Source organism: Lagopus muta, chromosome 4, assembly GCF_023343835.1.
Source record: "Lagopus muta isolate bLagMut1 chromosome 4, bLagMut1 primary, whole genome shotgun sequence".
Taxonomy (NCBI): domain Eukaryota; kingdom Metazoa; phylum Chordata; class Aves; order Galliformes; family Phasianidae; genus Lagopus; species Lagopus muta.
In genome coordinates this window covers 54462802-54485092 of record NC_064436.1, presented here as the reverse complement: position 1 = coordinate 54485092, position 22291 = coordinate 54462802, and the positions used below count along the sequence as shown (strand labels likewise).

General features: G+C 37.8%; 1 long non-coding RNA gene across 1 annotated transcript; it reads left to right on the top strand.

Annotated features, from left to right (window-relative positions):
• The first annotated feature begins 11685 nt into the window (after positions 1-11685).
• Positions 11686-20477, top strand: LOC125691992 (uncharacterized). The gene is made up of 3 exons (XR_007376390.1): positions 11686-11761; positions 12060-12114; positions 18023-20477. It is a non-coding gene; the product is annotated as an uncharacterized LOC125691992 (long non-coding RNA).
• The last annotated feature ends 1814 nt before the right edge of the window (positions 20478-22291 follow it).

Sequence of the window (22291 nt, the reverse complement as noted above, 5' to 3'; positions counted from 1 at the left end):
ACCAGTTCCATATGTGCAGCATATTTATGCTGTATAAACTTATCCTATGTGACACTTGTATGTGTACTTGCTAGGAACTGCATTTGTTTCTGTATGTAGATTTTCTTGATAATTAGTATTACAGGAAATAATTTTCTTAAAAGGTTAATTTTAGAAGTTATGGACATGTATCTTGAGCCAAAACAAGAGAAGGTTTCCTGACACATATTCTACCTGATTATTTTTCCTCCCAGATGTAAAATCAATTAATATCACCTTCCAGTGTGTAATCAGGAGTGAATGAAAAAGGCAAAGGCTGTAAAATGGCTTATTAGCTGTAGGTGTTAGCTTTTGTTCAAAGCATTAGATCTAAGCCTTCAAGAACAACTGTGCTGGTTTTGTGTGCGTATGCTTATATTTTCCTCTCCATGCTCAATGAGACAATTATTATCCTCACTTACTGTCACTTGAAAAAGTTCAACTGAATCCATGGATCTACTCCAATTTTTTGAGCCCAAAAACTGTCATCTACTGCCTAAATTGTATACTCTACCTAAAAGGAGTACCTTTTTATGAGTTCCATTACACAGTGATTCACATCCATCTTCAGAGAAACACAGTGAGAGAATTTAACTGATTGCAGAGGTTAATTTGGTCTATATACTTTGTCAATAGTAGGTCTGAGGAAAATTAGCACCAATAATTATAATACTGGTGTAAGTCATGAATCTTATTAGAGTGATTTTTAGCAATTTAAGAACTAAAGGATCACAAATGTCAGGACTTCAGTAATATCCTTGGCTTTTAATAAATGGCAGACGTTGTTAGAATTTAGGCTCCTTTTTCTTGCGAGCTTAATCAGTATCCAAGAACACAGAAGATAAAATTATCAATTTGAAACCAGTGTTACAAAGCTAAAAGAGTCAAGCCAAATTGGACATGGATATTATTAGACTGTATTAATTGCAAAAGGGAAATACTTACTGATTTTTTCGACTAACATCAATCAGGAATAATTTTTCCTTTTGAGTGACTGTATACACAACTAAGAAACTGGGATTTCTCTGTGAGCACCTCATACAGGCCCACACAGAAGAACTTTGGTTTTTCGAGCAAGTAAACACCACATCATCAATAAAACTAAAATTCAAACACGAGACTTCAAACCGAATAATAATAATTTAAAAAAATGAATTTAGGTTAGAAAGTAGCGTAAGTGTAAAAATGCAGCACAAGTTTATTGGCAGAAATGAGAACAGCAAGGAAACAAACCAAAATGCACTTGATTAGACACATCTGCTTTAAGAAGGCAGGATTCTGAGAGCATAATAGGTGAGCTACTCATTTGAGATGACAAGAACACAGTAAATTTACCACAGTTTTTCAGTTTTGCTTGGTGTCTTCTCTAGATATTTCCAGTGATACATAGGTCACTCTGAAAGTAATGGCTCCTACTTATTTCCATGGAAACTACAACAGATACAAACACAATAACACTGTTTGATAGACCAAATTCTCAGCTACAAAACACTGTTTTCCAGTTCTCAAACATAGGTACCACCATTACCTATGCATTTTCACCAGTGATGAATAAGAACCTGGATGCCACAGTTGTAAAAAACTGTATGGCCATCTGGAACATGGCTTGTCTTTCACACTGCTATCACCACTGCTGAAACACACCATCCACTGCCTCACTGTGCTCACATCCACTGTTTGGTCCCCATAAACATTCAGCAAGCATTGATGAATGTCAGTGGGTGCCATTTTTTCCCAAACTGAAGAATTCAATGACACATCTTTGCTTCATACACATTTCAGCGTCGGACACCATTTTGTCATACTACCCCTCTGCTGCCATCTGTCACACAGCAACAAAATGTAATGGAATATTGATGGGAAGGTTCTACCTCTGCTGCCATTGAACCAACATCCACCTCTGATGTCATAGGCCAACATCATAAATCTGGAGGCATTGCTTTCAGAGCAGTCCTCATAAAAGTATTCACAGCATTTATCTAAATGCTAGATTGATAATTTTCAATCATATGCATCTGATAAATTTCATCTGTTAAAAAAAAAAAAAAGGCTAATGAAAACTTGAACCCATTAACAATCATACCTGAAAGTGTGGAAACCTGAAAGCAATAGATACAGGAAGGGTTGGAGATGTCCTTGCTAAAATATATAAATATTTTGTCTGTCTAATGAAAGAGAGAAAAAAGAGGAGTAGTCCCCAAAGAGAGTGTAATAATTTAATAAATTTTAATAACCTGGATGAAAAACAGAATTTTCCTAAACCTGATGGAAATTTCACAAAACCATAGCACAACAACTGTACTTCTATCTACAAGAAAATAGAAACCATGTAGGTAGGAAAGAGGATAAGCCATATGATTTATTTTAACTGAGTCTATCAAAATATGACAAGTTTTGTATAAGCAAATTAAGAAAATGTGCTCTAGACTGGAAAAAGCCATATTGGAAGGAGGAAATCACGATGGCTTTTTGCCATATTTGTGTTACGCTCCTACAAAGGTTTGTCCTCAGTCTAGCACCTATTAATACTTCCATTATTAGTGACCATAAATCTAGAAAAAAATATTATCACATTTATATCACACCGACTGGGGCAAGACTTCCAGCATAGTGATGACCTGCTTAGAATCCAAACGTTCTGAACAAATCTCAAACTTTTTATGAAACCAATTTTCACAAACATGAAGTGATAGAGTTGCCACCACCGTAAGTTCTTATGAGTGTATTAGACTTGCATCTGCCCATAATGAGTTAGATACCAGTGATGTTCCAATCCAGTGACAAAATAGCCTCATGAATTCTTTTTCAGGTATGTAATTTGTTATAGTCTCAGACGTGGATTATGAATATGTAAATGGGGTAAAGGCACTATGTTCCTCTTCCTATGCCAGCAAAATTGTTGCAGGCATTGTAGAGTTCTTCTAAATGTAATAAACAACTTTAAGTTTTCCAGCATCAGCCTTTCAGGCACAAATGGTTCATTAGTATACCAGCATTTACCTTCATCAGACAAGTATGGTGCCTGCCTACACCGCACAGCAGGGCCCTTGTATTTCTCCTACCCTGCCAGCATTTCAATCTGTTAGAGGCTAACCAAACTGATTTATTTTTATTCTGAGTTTGAGGCCTCTATCTTACTGGCTTCTCTAGCTTACTGTTCCAATTTATAAATGAATTTGCTGCTTCTAAACGCACAAGAAACACTTCTGTAGAGACACAGATGCCTAATGTTTGCAACTACGTGTGATGTCAAACACTGACTTTGATTTGTCCGTAACAGATGGATTTCCTAGTTTCATTTTCACGTACATGATTTACAATAATACTTTTGCCCTACCTATAAGTCCTACATTCCTACCACTGTAAGCTTGATTTAATGTTGTGCTTGCATTTCTTCTTACTTTTCTTTTTTTAATACATCAACTCTTTGAATACATGCTGAAGTCAAATCTTTCTGCCTAATATTGTCTCACCTGTTATGATATATATAGTACTTTTCTGGTATACAGACACTAAATTTTTGTTCTTGACTTGGAATACCTCTTGTATTCTCTTAATCTTATAGGATTTGAGCTTATCCAATTTACACCTGCTCTTCAAGGATTTCTATTTCTCTTATTTCCTGACACAAATTTGATGTTATCTCTAATTTGATCTTGGACTGATGTCAGATCTTTTCTCAACAGCTGTAGAACATATATACAGTCACTACAGCTAAGAGCTATCTCTCACAGATAAGACATTGAATTCTTTGGCTCTGTGATTTGACTGGACCCAAGAGTGTTTCAGTAACATATTTAGTTTCAGTGTGATTTCTTGAAACAAAAAGCATTCCTCAGAGAGAAAAACCAGACTGCATTGGTGTTCAGATATTTGGTGCAGTTACTGTGGGAAATGCAGAAGGAAAAAAAAAAAAAAAAAAAAAAAAAAAAAGAAGACAATGAATCATCTGGCTTGAATCCACAATATAGCCAGCATCAGACAAAAATATTTTAAACCCTCTCCTTCTATTGGTTTCTCTTTTTCTTGCAAATAATACGATTTGCCCCACACTCACTGATCTTTTTTTAAAGTGTTCCCTATGAGAGACCTGCACATGTACTGGAGAAATCACTTGTACTGAATTTCTATATGAGTATTAATGCTTAATTTTGGCAGATTTCAATTTAAAAGTAATGGGTAATGTGGGGATAATGGCAGTCCTGAAGTTCATGAGTTAATGAAGGAAAGACAAATGGGAAGAGAAAAGGAAAGAGGAAAGGGATATGATCCTCTGATAATATAGAGTTGCTGCCCTTGACTGTTCTGCCATTAAGACTTCCATTTAGATCTCCCAAAATACTTCTTAGCATTTCATACTGTGACGTCTTAAAAGGCGTCATTATTGTCTAACATGTTGTGAGTTGTATAACAATACCATCTTACAGACATTTCTATAGAAATAATAATGACCTTAGTGTCAATGGGAAAATCACAGACCATGCATGCATGTATACGCTGGCATTTAAAAGAAAAAAAAAAGAAAAAAGAAAAGAAAAACTTCAGGACAAAATGAGATGTGGGGCATAGAAGTGGTTAAGTGGACTCAGATATATATAAACATGCATTCTCAACTGATATTTTTTTTTTTTTGTAATTGTCTACTGATAAGGAGGCCATGTCAGAACTCTTTTGTGTATGAGTATGTGTATGTTCACATACATCTGCAGTAGGGAGAAAGGATCATAGATATCTGGGATGAACCAGACCTACTGATCACTAAACTTCTGTTCCCTGTCTTGTTCACAAGCTATGTGTTACAAAACTGAGGCAGCCTCTTTAATGAGCACTGACTGTTTTCTGGAGCACTAAACTGACCGTAGTAACATTAATTGATATTGCACCTAAGCTTAGTCTTAAAAGCATGTGCCAACTCACTGCACTTTTTGGACATATATTTTTAAAGAAACGTTACAGTCTTAGTAGGCACAAATGCCCGGCAGAGACATGTTTTTTGACTAGCCAAAAAAACAACTTTGGAAACCCATGGACTGTTCTACTGAATGGTTACTGATCTGTGTTTTGGAGATGGCTGTGTGTGTTTGCCTGCAGTGAGAAACGTTCTCTCTTCTTTTTTTTCACCATATACCTTTTAAGCCAGTGATGTTAGTGCCTCGAGCCCTACAAAATGCCAAAGAAGATGTTGCAAGAAGGCAAAATGAAAAGCATGATACAGCAGTTCAAATGTTGAAGGATGTAGGCAAAGCCAATGGTGACAGATAAACAAAGGAGGAGTTCCAGGAAGGAACAGAATGAAAGAGCTTTTTGAAAAGGGCAAGGGCGTGTGTGTTCTGTGCATGTGATTTGCACTTCCTTCATTCTATTCATTTCTGTGTTTTCTACTTTTATGGAAAAGTACTCCAAACCATTGCCTCAGACAATAAGCTTTATAAAAACTTTCATGCAAAATTATCCTTTATTATTGTTGAATTTCATTAAATACTTTTAAATTATTTCTCAATCATTAACTATTTGAATCTTAACAATTTATGAGGTAAAATGTAAATAAGATATATTCAACTCAAAGAGAGCTTGTAGGGGGCTCAGAAGAAGCTAACTGAAAAAAGCGTTTGTTGCCAAAGGGTCCAAATTTGTCATACAGCAACTTCCACTTGAAAATATTTTGGGATCTGCAGAAGAAAAGATGAAAACTGTTGATGTAAATGATACCAGAAGCATTAGCAATTTTGTATGGTTAGGGGCATATCCTTTTTACTTAGTATTTCAGGTTCCTTGTGAAGTGCCAATAGCTGCACTTGGCATTGTATAATATTCATGCAGCTTCCAGAGAAAAGAGAGTGCACTGAAAATGAGACAGTCACAAAATAGACATATGCCTTGAGAAGCACAAAGGATGTTATAAGTAGGAGGGTTGACATTTTTCTCTTCTTTTATCTTTCCTGGACATCGTCAAGAAAAGGAGGCCTTCATTTTGAAGGTTTATAATAGGGCATTTTTTAAAAGGTGGATCCATGTTGTGACACTGTGCAAGCAGGTCACAGCATTACAGGTTTGTAAAAACCTTTGGCTCTATTTGCATTGCTAATTTCAAGTACCCATAAACAGATAACTGCAGTACATTGTTGATTCCACTAGAGGGGTCAATTGTTCCTGTATGATAAATGCTTATCCAGAAGACTGGTAAGTGAGCAGCCTCTCAATAATACCTGCTGGTTGCCACTTCTTCCCAATCTCTAACAGGCAAACACAAGTTATTATTTGCCTTAAGAGCAAATTAATAGACAGCTACTGGACTTCTGTATGCACTGCTTGCTTTACAAAGGCCATACGAAGGAATGTTTTAAGTCTTATGGTTTCTACTGTCATTCAGTGGTAACTACTGCCTTAGCTGAGGATATGTGACAAGCTTGTAGCTTCTTCCTTCTTTGGAGCTGAATTCTTTGCTATTGGAGTAACTCAGGTCTGCTGAAAGGATTGGGATACTAAAGGCAAGATTTGGAGGTTGCCCCTCTAAATGGAATATATCTGGCTTCAGGAGAAGTTCTGCAGAAATCAAGATGAAGGATGTCAGCCCAACAGTCTGGCTGAAAACAAGTACATGTAATAGCTAGCCAGGAGGTCACAGTCTTAAAATACTTCTGATCATTTTTAACTTACAGAATTTAAAGTGCAGTTATTTGCCTTCAGAAAGCTATCAAATAACCCCAAGTTCATAATTACAGCTTTGCTTTGCAAAGCAAACTGCTATAAAACAGCCCAGGTAGATGCAGGCATGCAAAGATTCCATGTCTTTGTCTTCAAGAAGAAGTGGAAAATGGGCTCAGATTTCCTCTACTTATTCCCTCCTCTTTTCCTAATCTGCTCTTCAACTGAGTACCCACTGCAGCAGATGAGAAAGCACTGGAGAAAGAGGAAATGGAAATGCTGCAGTACAAAGCATGGTTAATAATATTTATTAATGCATGCAGAGAACTATTAAATTAAAAAAATTAATGGAGGTCAAAAGCCAGCTTCTAATTCTCTTCAGGCAAAGAAAGAATTTATTAAAAAGCAGAAAAGGTATCCACAGAGAAACTTTCCCCATTTGCTTTATGTGCATGAAATATAGACATCATCTTGACATTCAACTGATGAAAGAGAAGAAAAGAAAGTAAAATTAATGTTCAGGCAGTTAACGTTAGCCTCACTGGGAGGGGGGACACGGAACCCAGCACGCTCCATTTGACACGGGATGTTCTGGAGATCTGTTAAAGTTTGCAAAGTGCCATTTCTTAAGGAATCTTTTTTCAGAACCAGCTTTCATCACACAGTATCTTCAGCACAGATAATCTTGGCTGGCGTCATTTTACACAGTGCAGCAAGCTGAAAATCCAAAGAAAGTATATCCAGATCTTCTGGCTGTGTGGATCTGACACAAAAAATTGGAGCACAGAGCAAAAGAGTCATGAGCATGCATCAAACATGCTTTTTATTACTGGAGGCATTCTTCTCTGCTGGCAAAAATATTTGTTTAAATTTCCACATCAAGAGAAGATTCAGGTGTAGTTGATCAAATAACCTAAAGCTGCCTGATAACTAAAATAAATTCTCAGGAAGCATCACTGGTATTTTTTAATTTTCTTTGTGCTGGAAACATGATTCTCAGTATGGTTCCCCTGCAGAATCTGCTTGAGGAGAGAAAAAGAAAGATGGTTTGAACCAACTGCTACAGAGACAGTATTGTGGGAAAAATATAAAAGAGAATGTTTTAAAAATGTCACAGTTCTGCTGCCACCAAAGCCAGTTGCAAACCTCCATAGTTTTCTCACAGAAACAAAATCTATACATGTGTCTAAGGAAATACAATGGCTGGCGCTGCCTGGATCTTGCTGAAGCTCTCAGAATAAAGGATTTATAGAGGCTTTGGGCAGGACCCTCTGCACAGAGGTGAATTTCTCCCTGGCAGCAAATCAGGACTACACAGGATATTTTTATATATTTTTCTTTGCTTAGTCTTCCTGGATTAAACAGTTTGTGCTTCATCAGTCTTGTTAAAATCTGACATTATTTCCCCTTGATATTAACCCCCAATGTATCATTTACTCAAGACTGTTCAAGGTTTCATCTTGGGAGTAGGATTTTTCCTTTATCTATTTCCTTATAACTATCATTGATGCTCAGCTGAACATGAGCCAGCAGTGCCCAAGTGGCCAAGAAGGCCAATGGCATCCTGGCTTGCATCAGAAACAGTGTTGCCAGCAGGAACAGGGAAGTGATTGTCCCCCTGTAATCAGCTCTGGTGAGGCTGCACCTTGAGTACTGTGTCCACCCGAATTTGGACCCCTCACTGCAAGAAAGACATTGAGGCCCTGGAGCGGGTTCAAAGAAGGGCAACAAAGCTGGTGCTGGAGCACAGGCCATATGAGGAGTGGCTGAAGGAGCTGGGATTGATCAGTCTGGAGAAGAGGAGGCTCAGAGGAGACCTCATTGCTCTCTATAACTAGTTGAAGGGAGGTTGCAGTGAGCTGGGTATCAGCCTCTTCTGTCGTGTAACTGGTGTTAGGATGAGAGGCAATGGCTTCAAGTTGCGCCAGGGGAGATTCAGGCTGGACATCAGGAAATACCACTTCTCTGATAGAGTGGTCAGGCACTGGAATGGGCTGCCCAGGGAGGTGGGGGATTCACCAACCCTGGAGGTGTTCAAGGAACGTTTGGACGTTGTGTTGAGGGACAAGGGTTAGTGAGAACTATTGGTAATCACTGGATGGTTGGACTGGGTGATCTTGTGGGTCTTTTCCAACCTTGGTGATTCTATGATTCTATGATTCCATGATCATTTTGTAGGAGTTTGCTGTGATCAGAAGTGTTCCTGAATTCATGAACACACTGGAAGATGGGGATTTTGCACAGTATTTATAATTGTGAACAATTAAATGTGGGGCCTGAGACTGGGAGCAGACCTTTAAGAGCTGAGAAATAGCGCTGGCAAGAAATACAAGGAACTGCAAGGAGCGGTCCAAGTTCAGTCATGTACAAAATTTACAATACAATAGAAGGGCAGGTCTATCATTTTCACTGTCAGCCTTGGCTTGTATTATGTTAAAAGTAGTAGTTTGAATCCAGAAGGATCAGGCATGCCTTCATCACCTTCCACCATTCTTTGCAGGACCATGTGTCCCCAGTTCAGCATGCAGACATCTCATGCAGGTATATGGATTTCCCCCTCCCTGCTCTTCAGACTCCGAAAAACTTCACCCTAAAATACTGGACTGAAGTCATCAGCAAATGAAAGTTTTTCCACAAAAATTATCTGAAGGGGTATTCACAGCAAGCTCCCTGCAAATGTGCTAATCCAATCTGTTGTGTAAATATTACGTCTGGGACTGAGACTGTGCGTGTACAGCACAAGACGAAAAACCTGGGGCGTCAGTCTGCATATGCACAGCAGTACATGCAATAGAACCCTTGGACAAGAGCAGGGGGAAACTATGAATGTCACCAATGATGTCACAGGCATCTCAGGGCACAAGGAACACTCTGAAATCATGCCTCCATGGCATTCCTTGGACAAACTTTAAATGCTGGTCTTCTCTGGAAGCTTTGTGCAGAAGCAGAAAGAAATCAGAAAATCTCTTGTACTTCATTTATATGAATTGAGTGCTGTTTCATCAACAAGGTGTGTTTGAGCACCCACAACTTAACAGGATTTAGAAATGTTGCATCAGAAAATTAAACATCCCAGTCAAGTTGTCTTTATTTCACATCTATTTTCACAGAACCTCAGTGTGACTGAGGCTGGCAGGGACCTTTGGGTCCATCTGGTCCCACACCTGCACAGGTTTCTCAGGCTCATGTCCAGGCAGCTTCTGAAAATCCAACCTCTGAAAATAACCAGAGTCAGGCATTCCAATAAATGCAGTATATCTCAACAGTAAAGCTCATTATTATTTTTTGAATATTTTGCTTGGGTTTGTGCAGTTTCAGAAAGCAATGGCCAACTCCTGCCCCTTGGATTCCAGACAAATTCTCCTCCTTACAAGATATATGAGGTTGCAAGAAAGATAGGTCTGGGAACAAATAGTTCACCAGCAAAAAAAAAATCTGCTGTAGAGGGCTGCCCTTAATGGTCCTCTCTGTCCTACTTGTGTGGGATTTTTCCATTACTGTGCAAGAGAAGACATATGAGACACTGTCTGGCCTCAGAGATGCCACCACAGTTCATTACCTCCTGCTTCAACTTTACAGTCTCTCAGCTGTGTGTTTGTTTCTTCAACAGTTCTCCAACAAGTATGCAAAAGCGATATTGTAACCAAGCAGTATGTGAAAAAATAGAGAACCCACGTGAAATCTTTTAATGTCCAAATGTGTTAACAAGTCACAGATATACAGACACACACATACAAAACTGCATGAAAGAAAAAAAACCAACCTACCACTTTGAATTTTTGCTTTCCAAAAGATTGAAATATCATAGCATGGCCACTGCATATTTTCTTTTACCAACTGCTTTACATCTTTGTCACTGTTCCCTGCTCGCAATAGGGTAAATTACATAATTTTTAAAGTATTTGTCATCATATTCTGGAATAAAGCAAACTGAAAGTAAAGGTTTTTCTCTGTAAAGCTGTATTAAGTGTGTATATATATATATATATATACATATATATATATTCCAAAACTAACATTAGCTGTCATTTTTTTTTCTAAATACCTTCCATTTCTTTTGAGGTTATGCTTGGGAAATATTCTGAATTACCTGCCAGGAAATTCACATTTTTCTATCCAAAGCCTCCAGGCTGCAGTTTCATTCTTCCCTTTGTTGAACCATCTTTGTCCATAACACCTCCCTGGCAGCACCTTGCTGCCCAAAGGGCAGGTTCCACCTGTGGCACTTCCCAACAGCCCTTGTTCAGGGGAGGAGTGGCAGGGACAGCTCCCTTCCAGGTTTTAGTTCCTGGAAGACATTTATGTACACCCCTGGTCTATCCTCTCGATTTTCTTTTTAGTTGTTTAGAGTTCGCCAGACTGGGAAGAGTTTCACAATCAGACTAAAAAAATCCCCAGATCTCACCTTTAATTCTCTCCCTCAATGGTTTCACATTTAGTATTTTTCTATATAGTTTTGTAACCTTATATATATTCTTTAAAGTCATGTTTACCACCTAATGTTTATAAGGAATTTCAGCATTGTTTAGTTGTTTAATTGTTTGTTTGCTTGAATAACAAAATACATGCATTTAAGCATTATTATATATATATTACATATATATTTATTATTATTATATTATAACATTATTATATTATACATTCATTTAAGCATCATTGACTTTTCTGACTATATCTTTATGCTCCATAATAAAACCCATCTCTTTAAGACCTCTAGCCACTCACACGCCCATTCACACTCCTTACCTGCAACCTTTTCTTCACGTCACTAATTACTAGATGGTTTGGTTGTTTCTGTTTGCTTTTCAAACCTGCTATTGGTGAGTGAATGTGAACTTTTCTTTGTATTGAACTGCTTATGACAATAGAATCGTGTATCACAACTATTGAGTCACGGCCTGAACCACTGATTGATCACCCGAGGCAAGCATTGAGTCAGCCATGGGAGTACAGGTGAAGGCAATTCAGCCATGTGACCACGAGTGGAGCCTGGCTGCACCTCTCCTAGACCCCATTTAAGGGCTGATTGTTAGTGGGGAAGGGTCTCTTTCTGGAGATTCCTCCTTTTGGAGTTTTCTACTGCAAGCCCAGGATGTGGGTGAGCATTTCATTTTTGATTGTTTCTTTCTACCATGGTAATATTTCTAACCATAACCCTGTAAAATACCATCCTAAGCATGCCACTCTTCTAACTGTACATTTGTTAATTGTGCACTCATAGAAATTTCTTCTGTCACATTTCCTTTTTGTGATAGAGTCCTCTATCAAATTAGCACCTCTCCATACACAGGGAACAAGTTACAGTTTAATCAGATAATTCTGTTGTGAAGATTTAGCTATCTGTTTTTCAAGCATTGCCAGATAAGTGGCTTGGACATCCTCTTTTTATTCTCCAGAATTACACTTCTGCATTTTCTCCTGGTGCCACTCTGCATTTCTGGAACTTGGCAGGTAGGCACCTGAGAAGGGCGTATGTCTGTATTCAATAAAATGTTTTTGTGATGTCCTTTGCATTCCTCTGGAAAAAAAAAAAAAGTCTGTGTAGAGTTACATGCCACTGATGTTAATATAACTGGAGTTACATCACTCTAGCACTTGCATAAATGGCCTAATTTAATAATAATTATTATTGTTGTTGAATATCTAATATCTTCTCACTGATTTGAATGAATTTGAATTCTCAGATCAAACAAATTACATAAAAACTCCAAGGTGAACTCTAGAATATATAACTAAATCTACTCAGAAACCCAAGATGTAACTTTTTATTTAGCAACACTTTATCAAGGTCTGTTATTTTATTACTCATGTCCATCCCAAGCAAAGTATGAGATGATGTAGCTGCAACTTTTATCTGTGTCATTGTGCAATGATATGTAATTCGCACTCAGCACGTTAAAATTTATTAAACAAAATTGAAATTACTTCCATTATAAAGATGTAGCAACAATGTTTCAACTTGCTTCATTTTTTTTAATTAGTATTTTAATAGGTCATTTTTACCACTGCTTTCCCAGCTCTGTTTCAGATTTGAAAAAGTACTTGTGATGAGCATCACTTGTCTGAAGGTGACGAATATAAACAAGCATAAAAGCGATGCTGGATAATAAACTATGGGATGCTTTCCCTATATGTCTTTTCGTGAAACATTTGTTGAATAATGTTTGTTTATCCTGTTGGATTTGTTTATGCATTTTTTTCATAGAAAATGGCTAAAATTTCAGCAGGAAAAATAAGAACAGACTTTAATAAATCGCATTGTTCAAATGTAATCTTACAGGCAAAGTCCTCTAAGGTATTTAATAAAGTAGGCCAGAGAACTCTCCTTTGTGGATAAAACTCTGTTGCAACTTCCAAGTTGTTGGTGAGATAGATCTATTACATTATTAGCTCTGGGGTAAGGTTTCCCAGTGCTGCTAAAATATGCTCAATTTAAATTCTATATTATATCACCCTGTCTGAATAATTTTATATCTATATTTTACTTTTAAATGCTTAGCTGACTCATGTATTTTAAAGAATTCCAAACATATTTTAAAAAATAATATACATCTTCATGTTACCTTTCTTTTTTATTACATTTAACTAGAATATAAGGAGGATCAAGGCCAAGGTTAAAACTGGAGGTTGCACTATATTTACATTTTGCTCAATACCAGCACTTAAGAACAGAGGCCAGGCATTTAAAAATAGGCTGAAGGGGATGAAGAGATTTAGAGGGGAATGCCTGGCTGTCTCAGAAAATATCAGGTGAGTCACAGCTCTGCCACTGCAATGAGCTCTGGTCAGGGAAATTTGTACAGTTTAGCTCAGAAAAGGAAGGCAGCAAAAATACAGAAACAAAGCAGGGCTTTCTTTCCATAGTGTTAAGAAATCCTCCATTTAGACCTGCATCTGCAGAGCCTCCCAGCAAATCCATGCACATCAGCACAGGACTCTGGCACCAGGTTCTGTCAAGGGTGGAACTGGTCAGTAGCTCAGGATGCTGCCTTCCGGTCATCCATCTGTGCCTCTTCTGTGCCAGAGGCTATGGACAAGGCACGTATGTTCCCATACCCTCAAAGACTGCTTATTTGTACTCTAAGAAACCAAGAAGAAAATTGTTTATGTTACTTGTCTCTAAAAAGGCAACAGGGAAGGCATATACAGTTGTGTCAAAGAATCCTAGATCTAAGGCTAATTCAGAAATTATTAGGAATGGATCTCGGAAATTTTCAAAAGTGAAATATTTTTGTTTGCTTTTCAGCTAAGATAGATTTAAAGTGGTGTTAGATCTGAAAGAGGAAGATTTCTTCCTCCAAAGCCCCCAACACACCAATGTAAATTATTCTAACAGAGGCTTCAATAAAACTCCAATATGTGTAAACTTCTCATAAGGAAAGGCTATATATAAACTCAACATCCTGGCCAAAGTTCAGCTCAGGTAATAAAACTGCTTTCTTATCCAAGCTAACTCACTTACAAAGAATGTACTTCTCTAGTTTTGTACTAAATCATTCCAGATTAGTGCCCAAAGGTGACTCTACTTTCATTAAAAATGACAACAGCAAAGAAAACAATTAAAATACTTGAAAATATATTGTTCAGATTGGACCAGGTAAAAGGCAAAAAGAAGAAAAATAAAATAAAAAGCAAGGAAGGGAAAGAGGAGAGCAAGGAGAGAAAAGAGAATCTCAACAGTTAGTTTTAAATCTCAGCTCTTTGTTAAACAGTTGCCTTATAGCCAGGCTCTTGACTCATGATAAATGTGAGTTCCTTCAGGATTGCCACTAACCTAGAAGTCCAAAATGACCCCTGCTTTCTAAATCTATATCAAGTGGAATAAATGCCTTCTTCCACTTGGGTAGAAATAACTTCTCTCTGTGCTTTAGACTTAACATTGTTAGCACATAATTTTTTTTTTTTTTTTTTCACTTCCTGAGGCTACTAGTGGCTAATGCCATTTTTTCCACCCTTTTTCTTTTTTCCCTTTGTTTCAGTAGTTCATTCCCTACAGGCAATGCCAGTATCAAGTCAAAATGTGATTCAAGCCCACAAAGTGGTGCATTATCAGCTGGGAGGTGGGGCTGATCATCTAATTACCTTCTGACACTTCCATGGTCTCTTTTTCATCCAGGTACAATAAGTAGGGTATTTCAATATCAGTTCATCCTCAATTTAGGCCTGTTTTGAAAATACAAAAGAATCTTAAGTGGTCTGTCCACATCATTGAAATACCAACCTTAGTGGGTACTTTGAAAACTCAAAGGCTTTACAAGATGAATAGCAAACTGTGGATGACAGCTCCCGTGGAGCCATTATTGAATTGCAGCAGTGATGACTGCATTGCTTTGGATTTAGATAAAAGACTCCATACAAGACAAATGGTAGGAGGACATCAAACAAGACTGTGTCCATGCAGTGACAGAAGCAATCCAATTGAAGAAGCTGTTGATTTCCCCAAGGCAACTTACTATTTCTTCTTGAGTAATTTATATTAAGCAACTAAAGATTGTATATTCATCTTCTATTTACACTTTTCTCTAAAAATACTGCTTCTAGTTGTCAAATAAGAGATTTACTTAAAGCATTAACTGGAAAGGAAATACCAGAATTGGAACTTGTTATATTTTTGCATCTGTGTTTTATTTAACCTCAGTATCACTGTCTAAAGGTTATAGACTGGGAGTAACAATCAATTCTGATCACATAAAAAGATTAGTCAGCAAATCAATTACATACATGGTAACAGGAAGCACCATGCACTCAAGACAAGAATGAATACAAAGGGTACAGATAAACATCGTCACCTTTATTTAGACGAAAGCTGATTCTAGAGCAATTCCAGTATCTCTTTAATAATGCATGAACCTTCTGGAGTCTTAGTTTGCTACACAAGTGTAATGTAGATCTTGAATAAGTTTCAAAATGTGACCTGTTTGTACATAAAGTAACTTTCTACAAAAATGTCATGACTGGGGTTTGCTGACAGCTGTGCAAGCTGTGTCATGGAAAAAATACTAACTGCTTGTGTAACTTTAAAAAAAAAAAAAAAAGTCTACATTAGTATTTGAGTCTTCCTTTCACTCCCACATACTGTGCCTTACTCATTCACAACATGGATTGAGTTTGGCTCACGCAAAGCAGCTTGTTTCCTAACAAATTATGGATATCCGGTAAGCAAGCACACATTACAAACTGCAGCTGGGAATGGCATTCAAACTGCAGGGCTGGTCTACAACTTTTCCTGGGCAGAAGTGCATGAAATGCCTATAATACTTGCTGGTTTGCTACATGGATCCCCTTTTATTTGTCCATCATAATTGCTAAAGGAAACAAAGACTTGTTTTTCTTGTAGTAGAAGTACAGATGAGGGTTAGTATTTAGTTTACTGTCATTTCTTAAAGGTATATATTAGCATTTTGCAGATAAATTTTCTTTTATGGGCGTTAAGAGACATATATATAAAACAGGTGTACATAAAAGCATCTAAAAAATGAATTACTACACTGCTTATATATGGTTTCCTTGTATCCTATTTTTCAAAACTTACTATGCTTGCTTTCTGCTTAAAATCAGTTCTAGTTGCCTTCCACTTATTTTCTTCTTTTCCCTGACATGTCTTGGCATGTGGTCCTGGCAGCTCATTATTTAGACAGGTATACTCTTCACTGAGTGAAAAACTGACTTGATGGCTGGACCCAAAGAGTAGTGGTGAGTGGAGTTAAATCCACTTAGTAATCAGTTACTAGCGATGTTCCTCACGGGTCAGTAGTGTGCCCAGGTGGCCAAAAAGGCCAATGGAACTCTGGCTTGTATCAGAAATAGTGTACTCAGCAGGACAAGGGAGGTGATCATCTCCCAGCATTCAGCTCTGCTAAGGCCATGCTTCACGTACTGTGTTCCTCACTACAGGAAAGATACTGAGGCCCTGGAGCATGCCCAAAGAAGGGAAATGATTCTGTGAAGGGTCTGGAACACAAGTCTTGCGAGGAGCAGATGAGGGAACTGAGATTGCTTATTCTGGAGAATATGAGGCTCAGGGGAGATCTTACTGCTCTCTACAACTATTTGAAAGGAGGTTGTGGCGAAGTGGGGAACAATTTCTTCTCCCAGTTAACTAGCAATAGTTTGAGAAATAATGGCCTTAACTTGTGCCAAGGGAGGTTCATGTTGAATATTAGGACAACTTTCTTCACTGAAAAAGGCACTGGAGCAAGCTGCCCAGGGAAGTGGTGTAGTCATCATCCTTGGACATTTTCAAAAAAAGTGTAGATGTGGCACTGAGGGACACGGTTTACTGGGAAATGGTGTGATTGTTTGACAGTTGAATTAGATTACTTCAGAGGTCTTTTCCAACCTTAATGATTCTATCATTCTATATTTCTCTCTACCTGCTTTCCTCCTCTTCTCTTCTAACTTCTCCTTTCCCAGATCCTTCCTATGAAACCTAGGTCTCGGTGAATTAAAACAGCCCTCAAAGAATATATACTTTTTTTCCAATCCTTCCATTTCTCCCTCTCCCACTAACTACTTCACAGAAAGAGCATAGTCAGCTGTCATCAAAAATTTTATTTGGGACGCCACCCTGCCAGGATGCGTGGTCCAAAATCCCTACTCACTCTGATGCAGTAGTTATCTTTCTTGCTGAAAGCTTAATCTAAATGCCCAGGATTGTTAAAACCATATCCATTTTCAAATGACATTAGAGCAGAATGAGCGTTTAGCCTGTCACATCCTTGTAATGAGAAAAAGACTCCCAAATCTGAAGAGTTTGGGGAGCAGCAAATTTTTCACATAATCAAGAAACAGATCCACTCCACCCTGCCTTCAAATGTTTGACTAATTTAATGTGTGCACATGAGTCACTGAACTCCTTGCAATGATCTTGGTCCCAAGAGGAATTATTCGCATCTGCTCCTTTCCTTTCAGCGTACTATGAGCAATATACTGAAGAATCTAAAAGCTAAGTTTGTTCTGAGCAGCTTCATTGAAAAGAACAGGTCTCAATAAGTTAAACTTTAAAATAGCTTCAATAGTGTCTAATCTATTATTTCTGCTTGGCACTGTTAATTAGAACTAAAAACAAAAACAAACAAAAAAAATACAATTGATATCAGCGAAAACAGTTTTGTTTTGTTCTCTTGAAACTACCCTCAGAATTCTACTTTGCATGATTACTTGCAGTATTTTTCCATCTTTTTTTTCTTTATTTACTTTTCAGAATTTTTGAGTTTTTCTAAGACCCAAGTAAGTGGCAAGTGCAATTGTCAGCCTAGGGATAAGATCCAAACAAAATTATTCTCACTTTCTTTCTCCACTCAAATCCTAATGGGAGCAAAGCTACCATTCTCATTACATAATTTTTACTTTTAATTAGCTCCTTCTACTTGCTGACACCTGCAATGCTTGGCCCCTGATTGGCAGGCACTGAGCACCTTCCCAGTTCTTCACTGAAGAATGAGGAACTGAACCACCTCTCATATCTGAAAAAGTACCACGGATACATATGGCTCCCTTGACTTCATCTGTATTTATGGCTGCCCAGCATCTCGAAAAAACCAACCGCTACAGTGGCGTTTATGTCTTGTAGACAAAAGCCAGAGAACTCCAGGCTGTTTAGCCCCCTCCAGGAGATCATAAATGCAGAACAGCATCTGTGGGTAATCATGTCCTTTTTTCCTGAGTAGCCATACATGTGCTGCTGCTTGAACTGGAAGAAATGTGAAGAGAACAGAATCAGCTACCCTCTGAATCCTTTTTCAAACAAACATTTCAAAAACAGACAATTATGTTTTATTTCTTGTTGCAGAGGAAATAAAACTCTTCCAATATGAAGAACAGAATATAAACTCACTGGTGGTGATGGGGGGAAATTCCTCAGCAGTCTCTTTCAGAAAAAAATAAAGGAAGAAAAGGAAAAGCAAGAAAGAGAGAAAAGAAGAGAAAAAGCAAAAGAAAAAAAAGAGAGAAAAAGAGAGGAGGAAAGAGAGAGAGAAAGAAGAAAAGAAAAAGAGACAACAAGAAAGAGAGAGAAGGAAAGAGAAAGAAGACAGGAAAGAGAAAGGAAGGAAGAACTCAAAGCCAGCGTCAAATGCAGGTCTCCAAAGCATATGTTGATTTTACTCTACAAAGTCACTTTTAATCCCCTAGTCCCTCGTTTCTACTCCCCAAGAGGAATCAAACCGAACAGAGAACAGCTTACATTGTCAAGACCTGGGAGCTCGTTGTAAGAATAACTAGTTCTTGACATTTGAAATTACTCTGGTTCAAACATTTTTTGATCTTTCCTATTAGCCCTGTGTCTCGAGAAATAAAAATATGATAATCAGAAAGTACATAATTGGGTTCAGGGAATTCTGTGGACCCTCACTGGCTCTGGAGATAAAGGCACTTTGAAAGATTATGCAGAGATACCTAGAATTTATTCTGCACAGACTATGAAATGACAGATCTTTTTTCTTAATTATACTGGCTATATCAGACTAACACCTGTAATTAACCATTCTGTCCTGAGAAATCTCTTTTGATATGCTTTATTGTTCCACCAGAGATATGGCAAAGCAGCACATGAATATAAGGATATTTATTACTGCAAACTCGAAGGCTAATGCTTGTCACCATGCTGATTCTTGGTCTCCACCACATCTCCACCACCCCTGGGCTTTGAGGCACTATCCATAGGAGATGCTGCTGCACTTTGAAGCAGTACGGACTGGAAGCTGCAGGTTTACAAGGTACTGGACCCAACTACATGTGCATTAGCCAGCCCATGCAACTTCTAATAAGACATTTTTGGGAGGGTCAGTCATGTGCACTCTACAGCTCTCAGCACTGCCACTTGAAAGCCGCTCCCGTTCCCGGCTGCCCACCCACCACCAGCTCCTCTTCAGACCTCTACGAGTACCCTTGCTGCTGCAATGAATCACGCTACAGAGGGCTTTCCACCAGCCAGGTTTATTGAGCTTTATTATAGGAAAATATATCTCAGATGGCCCAGCTGCAGCCAAAACAATCTGTCACTTTTAATTCTTTCTGTCACCTCATTTGGAGTACAGCTAGAATGACAGTAAAAAATAAATAAATAAAGAAATAAAAAACAAAGCAAGAACAACAACAACAAAATAATAGCTACAGCAAAACCCAAAATACATTTCCTCAGCTCCTGATTAGATTTTAACATAAACACCAACACCAAAAGATTCATTGACAAAACATATGTGACTCAGTGTCGTATACAACAGAGTGACATGTAGAATGGTCTCAGTAGGCATATAAAGCAATTAAAAATAACTGTGCTTCAAAGCATTGTATTATAGCATAAAAGGTCATCCCTATAAACACGGAAAGGATGATTGTGTTTTTTCCAGCAAACAGGCAAACAAATGCTTAACTAGAGGTTCCATTCTCACAAGGGATTCTTTAAAAATCTCTGAAAATATGATATATCCTGTATCATTCTCCCTCAGTCTACGTCTGAAAGTAGTTAATATTTTAAATGAATGTAATCGGAAATAATATCAAGGCTAATGACACGTTAGAAAACAATACTGTACTAAACACAAAATATTTGCCCTGTGCATACATACGACAGAAAAGGAAACCCTGGATAATCATCTGTGAAAATGAAACGTCTATTTTTAACTCCTAAAGCTTGCTTGTTTTCATATTAATGCATCGAAGTTGTATTCCAATGGAAGCTGCATAGAGTACATTTTGAGGATTCTGATAATTTTTGCAGTAACACTCTGAGTTTGTGATAATAATATTTATGCACAGATGTAAGGAATGTGCTGACAGATTAAAAAGGAGTCAGTCAGTGTTTGCACGGCATTCATTTTTATGTAAGGGAAAAAAAAAAAAAAAAGGAATACTACATCTGGCTATTGAACAAACATCTTTTTCAGAAGAGGAGATAGTTCACTGTGTATTGCAACTCCCTAAGCTCCCTGGACTAATTAAAAAAAAATTTCAATGGATAGGTAAATCAGAGTATCACGAGCTTTTATTTTTGTGGCAATAGAGTTTTCTTTAAATAACTGTCATACTAATACTAAAAGGAACCTTAGTCCAGACAGCAGTATTTTAAAGTAAGGATGTGTTCAAAAATGTACATTTGTTGCAGAGACAATCCTTGCTATGGAGACATTTCATTCTCCTGTGTTTAGACTGTATTCACATTATTTCTCAATTTGGAATGCTGTGATGTCCCCAAGGGTACACTGAATGATAATAATAAAAGTACAAATGTAGCATATGACAATAGGTACATGCTTTTTTTAAATATGCATCTATGGTATTTGATGGCTAATTCATGTCCTGAAACTTCATATTTTACAATGCCACAGGATGGTTAGAGGTTACAGATAATGTCATTTGCTCTCTGACTGATGAGAGAAACTGCCCTGATCAAATACCTACAAAATTATGCAGCATCTCCACTTGGAGAAAACACACTGATTTGGATAGCAAAAAAAGGAAACAGTCATGAAGAAAACCAAAGCAGTGAAATATTCAAATTGGAGGAAACATTTATTTGGAAAGTTGAAGTGTGCAAAAACTTGCAACTTCACAACAGACTCTTCAGCGGCAGCAGGTAACCACAAGCAGTGCCTCCCTCTTTTGAAGAATTCACCTTTCAACCTAATTAGAGCAGGAGCAGAAAGATCAGATGTTCCTTGTTACTTTTCAAAAGTGACTGGGAAAAATCCACGTAATCAGGAGGTATTTATGATTTCCATTGACTTTCAATTTTCTTGGTTCATCTGTTCCCTTTCAGACCGTTTGATGCTAGTCTATTCTAAACTGTACGTTGAATTTGCTTTAATCAGGTGTCTTTGTAACAGGCATTAGGTCATTTACTGTTTGATTTTTTTTCTGTGAAAATACAGGTTTTCTTAGTTTCAAAAGTCTCCTTTGAAGAAGCCTGTAATACTCCAGGCAGAAAAAAAAAGAAAAAAAGAAAAAAAAAAAGTATCAAGGAGGGAAGTAGGGAGCAGTCCTCTAAATCTGTTCTTTTCCCACAGTAATTGTGGGAATTGTGTTGTGATGCTGAGTGGAACCCTTTTTACCCACCGCTGTCCCCCATCTTGCTTTCTCCTATGATACAGGCTTATTCACTCATGCCAGTTAATACAACTGTAACTTAATATTGAGGCAGAAAATTGTGTACAATGATAAGTGGTACATCACCTAAATGTCTCCTATTTCTGGAGCCTCCTCACACCTGTTTCCCTGGAACTCATAGTTCCCTTTTCCCTATATCATATCCGAGTTTAGAGTCCCAGCCTTAATGGCACCTTATCTCCAGTTCCTTATCCAATCCCAACTATCTGCTGGCCATTGCAGCCACCTGAAATCCCCCTGTCTCAAGCTCTCTGCATTAAACTAGAAGTCCTGCTATTTACACAGATATATTACAAAGAGGGGTCTTAAGATGTTACTGCTTGGAAGTTGGAAACAATAAATGGTGTAATGTCAACAGAAAAGGTGCTGAAGTAGCTGGTAGTTGACAGAGTTAATGAAGTATGTAAAGCAGGTACAATATAGATGAACTTGTCCCCTGCAGGATGATTGGCCACTAGGGAAATAATGTGACAGTTGTCTTTGTATAAAAATAATGTGGTTCTCCTTCTTTGCCAGATCCTAT